At 43.6% G+C, this 8078-nt stretch overlaps 1 long non-coding RNA gene across 1 annotated transcript; it reads right to left on the reverse strand.

The window, feature by feature from the left end:
• Positions 1 to 930: 930 nt before the first annotated feature.
• LOC145359898 (uncharacterized) lies at positions 931 to 7541 on the reverse strand. Its single transcript, XR_013889646.1, has 3 exons — positions 7446 to 7541; positions 3494 to 3545; positions 931 to 2552 (listed from the first exon to the last, which is right to left on the reverse strand). It is a non-coding gene; the product is annotated as an uncharacterized LOC145359898 (long non-coding RNA).
• Between the last annotated feature and the right edge of the window lie 537 nt (positions 7542 to 8078).

The raw sequence follows: 8078 nt of genomic DNA on the forward strand, positions 1-8078 counted from the left end.
CAACAGTGACCACGACACCACACAACCCTGCCACAGCAACCTCTGCAGGACGTGCCGGATCATCAACACAGATGCCATTATCACACGTGAGAACACCGTCCACCAAGAACATACAATTGCAACTTGGCCAAAACTTTTGATATTTAAAAATTCATACTTCACCTAGGTCAGTGCTCCCAATGTGAGGATGTGGGTTCGCAGTAACACGTCTCACAAAACCAGATTAAAGTCCAACAGGTTTATTTGGTGGCTTGCACTGAGAAGCTGCAGGAAAGGATGTCCTGAGGCATGGTACAACGCAAATGCTACGACGGATGAATGAACACCGCTCGACAATCACCAGACGAGAGTATTCGCTCCCTGAAGTCAACACTTCAGTGGTCACGGGCATTCGGCCTCTGATCTTCGGGTAAGCATTCTCTAAGGCGTCCTTCACGACACACGACAGTGCAGAGTCGCTGAGCAGAGACTGATAGCCAAGTTCCGCACACATGAGGACGGCCTGAACCGGGATCTTGGGTTCATGTCACACTATCTGTAACCCCTATGACCCGTCTGGGCTTGCAAGATCTCACTAACTGTCCTGGATGGAGACAATACACATCTCTTTAACCTGTGCTTAACCCTCTCTCCACTTATATTGCCTGTACCTTTAAGACTTGATTACCTGTAAAGACTCGCATTCCAATCATTATTTTATAAATTGAGTTTGTGTCTTTATATGCCCTGTTTGTGAACTGAAATCCCAACCACCTGATGAAGGGGCAGTGCTCTGAAAACTAGTAGCTTGTGCTACCAAGTAAACAGTACCTCCTGCTACTCACCAGGAGCTAGCAGACTCAGAGATTCCCCCCTTTTCTTTTACACATTTGTTTTACATTACAATAACTTTCCTCATGCAGGAAATATTAATTCTATTGATTCCGTTCATTCACTTTATTCATAGCAAGTGACAGGAAATTATTATGCGTACACATGATACAGGATAATACAAACATACAAAATAGGAGCAGGACAAGGCCATTCAGCCCCTCCAGCCTGCTTCCCCATTCAATGAGATCATGGCTGATCTGATTGTCACCTCAACCCCACATACCTGCCGACCCCAAATACCTTTCACCTCCTCAAAAATAATACACTTAACTTTGTCCCTGTGCAGTGCGGTAGGCGACACGGTGGCACAAGTGGTTAGCACTGCTGCTGCCTCACAGCACCAGGGACCCAGGTTCAATTCCTGGCTTGGGTCATTGTCTATGTAGAGTCTGCATGTTCTCTTCGTATCTGCATGGGTTTCCTCCGGGTGCCCCGGTTTCCTCCACAGTCTGATAGACGTGCTGGTTAGGGTGCTTTGGCCATGCTAAATTCTCCCTCAGTGTACCCGAACAAGCGCCAGAGTGTGGTGATGAGGGGATTTTCACAGTAACTTCATTGCAGTGTTAATCTGTTTGTGGCACTAATAAATAAACTAAACTATATTGAGGTGGCAGTGCTAAATTAATCCAGCATTTCTGGCATTGTTTACTGGTTCTTACTTTATTGTTGTAAGTTTGACCAAGACACACTTAGAATCATAGAATCCTACAGTGCAGAAGGAGGCCACTCGGCCCATCGAGCCTACACTGACAAGCCCTATCCTTGTAACCCCATGTATTTACCCTGCTAATCTTCCTGGCACTAAGGGGCAATTTAGCATGGTCAATCAACCTAACCTGCATGTCTTTGAACTGTGGGAGGAAACCGGAGCACCCGGAGGAAACCCATGCCAACACAGGGGGAACGTGCAAATTCCACCCAAGGCCAGAATTGAATCCGGGTCCCTGGTGCTCCAAGGCAGCAGTGCTAACCACTGTGCCAGTGTGCCATCACGCTTCTGGTTGTGGCACCTTGTTCAACTGAAGCAGAAATCCACGCTCCACGTTTCAATAATGAGGTTCTAGCTGGAGGTAGCATTTGACAGAATGTTACTTGGACGAAAGTACAAATTGGGAACACCTCAACTAGATTCAGTGTCTTGTAGAGATAGCGAATCACAGAGTGACCCCCATTCTGTGGGGGAATTCTTTAGGCAAATCATTGCTATTCCACAAGGATATATAAGGTACAGAGGAAGGCTGTATGGCCCATTGTGCCTATGCAGGTGCTTTGAAAGCACAATCCTGCTCACCACCTTAATTGTTGAGATAGAAGATCAGCCAATGATCTAATTGAACGGCAGAGCACCTAGAAATGAACTCATGCTTACAAATGCCGCTTAGTTAATTATCTACAGATAGTTTCTTTGCAAAATGGGAATCTTATGATTTCAATTTGGCATATACAATATCTGGATTGCTATGTATTACTGTGTCAGACAGAGGAGCTGCATTCAAATTCTGTCTCGGAGTACAAGGAAAATTCCCATTATAATTCTGTACTGTGTTGAGTTTCTGGACTTTGGAATAGATGATGTCCTGATCATGCGCCTGTGCTGTGGGATTCACAGTGTCTGGTCTGGTTGAATGTACTACAGAGTATGTGACGTTCTCGTCAGGTATCTGTGCCGTGAGGTGACCCTAGAGAAGAAGTTGAGAAGTTAATTGGTTAAAGCAACATTACCTTGTTTGAATGGTATATACATTAAGTATGTAGTTCTTCACTACCCCACCCCCAACCTCCATAAGCTACAACTGCTATCCTATACACACTGCTTCACGTTGGCAATTTTCTGGCTTAGCTGAATTCAACTAATTTATTACAAGTCTGGGATGATCCATGACACTCATGCTACACTGACCAGTGCTATTACAACAGAATTAATAATAAATGTGAAAGAAATGATATTTTTAGTTTTCTAAAAGCTAGTTTTGACTAAAATGTCAGAGTTCATAAAATCTCTACAGCTCAGAAGGAGGTCAGTCAGCCCATCGAGTCTGCACCAACACTTGGCAGAGTATCTTACCCAGGACCATCCCCACCCTATCCCTGTAACTCCACACATTTACCCTGGTTAATGTCCCTAACGTGCAAAACTTTGGACAATAAGGGACAATTCAGCATGGACAATGTCCCTAACCTACACATCTTTGGACTATGGGAGGAAACCAGAGCACCTGGAGGAAACCCAAGCAGACACTGGGAGAACATGCAGACTCCACAGAGATAGTGACCCAAGGCTGGAATTGAACCCAGATCCCTGGCGCTGTGAGGCAGCAGTGGTAACCACTGTGCCACGTGCTGCCCCTTGGAGTTGGAGACTCAAGAGCAATTAGGGATTGGCAATAAATACCGGCCCTGCCAGCGACACCTCCATAACATGGATAAATAAAAAAGGAACTGAATTCAAAAAGAAAGGATAAAAATGGGGACATATCTTCATCCTTGTCTATCACTGTTCTTACCTACTTAAAGTCTTTGTAAAAACAATTCTCAAAATCTATATGAAACAGATTGTTTAATATTTAAATAACAGTGTTTGGTTATTTGATAAAAATGTGCTCATGGGAGAAATCTTTACCTGAGCTTCGAAATCCTCTGATTGTTGCACATTGTTCACGGATGTCTGAGAACTGTAGATAAAAAATGTCAAAATGTGGATAAAGTTCTAGTTTCTATGTTGTTATTTTTTTACAATATACAGAAATATTATTGAACAGCAGGGGGTTTTGTGCGATGGTAAACATAGAGAATAGCTGCCACTTTTGCTTACTGTGGGGAGGTCTCTGATATTTTACTGTGTGATGGTTTAGTAGTGTGTTTAAAAATGCAAAGTTTTTTCCATTGAGTCCATACAGTGCAGAAGGAGGCCACTCAGCCCATCAAGTCTCCACATACTCCCTGGGGAAATATCATACCCAAGTCCTCTCTGGCACCCTATCCCCATTAACCCGCGCATTAATCTTGGCTAATCAATCTAACCTACACATTTTTTGACACTAAGGGGCAATTTAGCATGGCCAATCCACCTAACTTGCACATCATTGGACACTAAGTGGCAATTTAGCATGGTCAATCAACCTAACCTGCACATCTTTGGACACTAGGGCAATTTAGCACGGTTAATCCACTTAACGTGTACATCTTTGAACATTAGGGTAATTTAACATGGCCAATCCACCAAACTTGCACATCTTTGGACACTAAGTGGCAATTTAGCATGGTTAATCAACCTGACCTCCACATCTTTGGACACTCGGGCAATTTAGCATGGCCAATCCACCTAATATATTCTTCTTTGGACACTAAGGGGCAATTTAGCATGGGCATTCCACCTAACCTGCACATCTTTGGACTGTGGGAGAAAATTGGAGCACCCGGAGGAAACCCACGCAGACACAGGGAGAACATGCAGACTCTGCACAGTCATCCGAGGCCAGAATCGAACCCAGGTCCCTGGCACTGTGAGGCAGTGGTGTTAGCTACTTTATACTTCCAAGAATTATATGATGAAGGTGCCTTTAAGTGGAAAGGAACGAGTTGTATTGATTTTAAAACTTATTTGTATTCTTCTGCCTCTCCCCTGGTGCTTGGAATGCACAAACATTTCTGAGGGGCGAATCCAAATCTCTACCAATGCATTTTAAACCCATTGCTGAGAGGTACAAGAGGGTTAGCGATTAAGATTGAGAAATAATTAAGAGATCCAGTTTATGTGAAACAAACACTTTCTTCTGTACTAAACTTGTAAAATTATAGACCGCAAAAACTGCAAATAGTATAACTGCGCAACAGCATCTGCTACGCGCACAACTTGAATACTAATGTGGTAAAACATCCCACAGCACTTCACAAGAGTGGTCTCAGACTAAGTACTAAACTTTCCTCTTTGAAAAGTTTCTCACATTTTATTGTCTCATCTTATCATCTGTGGCCATTTGATTTGATTTATTATTGTCACATGTATTAACATACAGTGAAAAGTATTGTTTCTTGCATGCTATACAGACAAAGCATACCGTTCATCGAGAAGGAAAGGAGAGAGTGCAGAATGTGGTGTTACAGTCATAGCTAGGGTGTAGAGAAAGATCAACTCAGCGCGAGGTAGGTCCATTCAAAAGTCTGACAGCAGCAGGGAAGAAACTGTTCTTCAGTCGGTCGGTACGTGACCTCAGACTTTTGTATCTTTTTCCCAAAGGAAGAAAGTGGAAGAGAGAATGTCTGGGGTTTGTGGGGTCCTAAATTATGCTGGCTGCTTTGCCGAGGCAGCAGGAAGTGTAGACAAGTCAATGAATGGGAGGCTGGTTTGCCTGATGCATTAGACTACATTCACGACCTTTTTAGGTTCTTTGCGGTCTTGGGCAGAGCAGGAGCCCATACCAAGCTGTGATACAACCAGAAAGAATGCTTTCTATGGTGCATCTGTAAAAGTTGATGAGAGTCATTGCTGACATGCCAAATTCCCTTAGTCTTCTGAGAAAGTAGACGCTATGTGACTTGATCAAATCAGTCGTATTTAATTTTAGTTTGCGGCTGCCAATGAGGTTCAGCTAAGACTGAAGCTCACTTATTTAATCACCAGGGTTGCCTTTTGTTAAAGGCCTAAGGCTCTGTTGATTATCATAGAATCATAGAATCCCTACAGTGCAGAAGGAGGCCATTCGGCCCATCGAGTCTGCACTGACCACAATCCCACCCGGGCCCTATCCCCATGCATTTGCCCTGACACTAAGGGCAATTTAGCATGACCAATCCACCTAACGCACACACATCTTTGGTAATAGATTAATTCTTAAATGTCAATTCTCTCTCACCGCTATTTTGTATTTTCTTGATTTTAAATGTTGAATTGTTGGGTAATTTCAAGTGGCCAGGTCATTATCGTGGATGAGAATCAGTTCTCCATTGTCTTGTCTGGCTAAATGAAAGTTAAATAAAAAAATAAACAAAAGTTTATACCAGCCATGCAGGGGGATATAGAGGCAGTTAATTAAAGCTGGGACAGATAGGTTTTGAGGAATGCCTCAGAGGCAGAAAGACAAATAGAGTGATGGGGCAGCACAGTGGCACTGTGGTTAGCACAGTTGCCTCATAGCACCAGGGACCCAGGTTCAATTCCAGCCTTGGGTGACTTGTTCGTGTGGCGCTGCATACTCACCCCATGACTGTGTGGGTTTCCTCCAGGTTCTCCGGTTTCTTCCGATGACCCAAAGAGGTGCAGGTTAGACAGATGGACCATGGTAAATTGCCCCTTAGTATCCCAAGATTGTAGGTTAAGGGGATTAGCCGTGGGAAATGGGTGGGATTATGGGGATAGGGCCTGGGTTTTTGATAAGCGAGGGGATTAAGGGTTATGGGGAGAGGGCGGGAATGTGGAACTGAGCCACGACAGATCAGCCATGATCTTATTGAATGGCGGGGCAGGCTCGAAGGGCTAGATGGCCTACTCCTGCTCCTATTTCTTATGTTCTTATGTTCTTATGTAAGATGCTCTGTCGGATATTGGTGCAGACTTGATGGGTCGAATGGCCTCCTCCTGCACAGGAGAGACTCTATGATTCTATGAAAGATTTATGGAAAGACTTCCAGAGAATTCCAGGCCCCAGCAGGTGAGGTAGAACAATTAAAATCAAGAACATACAGGAGGTTGGAGTTGGAGGATGACTCAGATCTTATAGACCTGGAGAGAACACAGAGATAGGGAACAGTGAAAGCTTGGAGGAATTTGAAAACCAGCATGAGAACTTTAAAATTCAGGCATTGCTTAAGCAAGAGTCCCTGTAAAATTATAAAATCATAGAATCCCTACTGTATGGAAGGAGGCCATTCACCCATCGAGTCGGTACTAATCACAATCCCACCCAGGCCCTATTCTAATAAATGCACACATTTACCCTACTAATTCCCCTGTAGGTCAGTGAACATAGGGATGATAGGACTTGGTGGGAGTTGGGCTAGGAGCAGCTGAGTTTCAGCATCTTCATCTGGCTGAGACACCTTAGAATGTTGTCCAACATAAGGTGAAAAACATTGATTTGATTTGATTCATTATTGTCTCATGTATTAACATACAGTGAAAAGTATTTTTTTGTTGCACGTTACACAGACAAAGCATACCATTCGTAGAGAAGGAAAGGAGAGAGTGCAGAATGCGGTGTTACAGTCATAGCGAGGGTGTAGAGAAAGATCAACTCAGCGCGAGGTAGGTCCATTCAAAAGTCTGACAGCAACAGGGAAGAAGCTGTACTTGAGTCGCTTGGTATGTGATCTCAGACTTCCGTATCTTTTTCCAGATGGGAAAAGGTGGAAGAGAGAATGTCCGGGCTGCGTGAGTTCCTTGATTATGCTGGCTGCTTTTCCGAGGCGGATTTGTTGGTGAAATGAATTATGTTTTAATGAGCTCAGTGAATCTCCTTTGGTGTGCAGCCACAGGAAGGAATATTTTAGTTAAAGAGGATATTTAGCCTCCTGTAGGTCTATGTTAATGAGAGGGAAACTTTGTAAGTATGATCAAAATACCATTCCAGGCTTACCTGTGTCTTTTACATGGCAAAACGCTAACTGAAAGGATGACCAAGATGATGAGTCCCAAAATGCCAAAAGGAATTCCAACTTTGATTTCAAAGGGCATTCTATTCTCTACGATAGAGCAATGAGAGTATTACTGCACTACGCACTGATATCTTCAATTATTTCATGGTCTGGTGAAAAAGATCAAAGGATTTCCATCCATGGAAAATCCTTTTGTTTAAACTGATCAAATTTACCTCTATACAGTTCAGTGACTTGTTTTTAACTTACTAAAATGTTCCAAGGACTATTACCCAACAATATTTAACACTAAACAGCAAAAGGAGAAAGACCAGATGACCAGTTGCTCGGCCTGAGAGAGCAAGGGCACGACTTTCAGCTCTGGTCAGAGAGAGAGAGAGAGAAAATCAGGAATGCAATTCCCTCCGGCAAGATTGCGTTGTACGATTTTCCCTGCAATTTGCCAGTGACATCGCCAGGTTCATGCCCACAAAAAGCAACAATCTCACTTAAATCATAGATCATAGAATCCCTACAGTGCAGAAGGAGGCCATTCAGCCCATTGAGTCTGCACCAACCACAATCCCACCAGGGCCTCTCCCCATAACCCCATGAATTTATCCTGCTATTCCCCC

Source organism: Carcharhinus amblyrhynchos, chromosome 29, assembly GCF_965287045.1.
Source record: "Carcharhinus amblyrhynchos chromosome 29, sCarAmb.v2.hapA, whole genome shotgun sequence".
Lineage (NCBI taxonomy): Eukaryota > Metazoa > Chordata > Chondrichthyes > Carcharhiniformes > Carcharhinidae > Carcharhinus > Carcharhinus amblyrhynchos.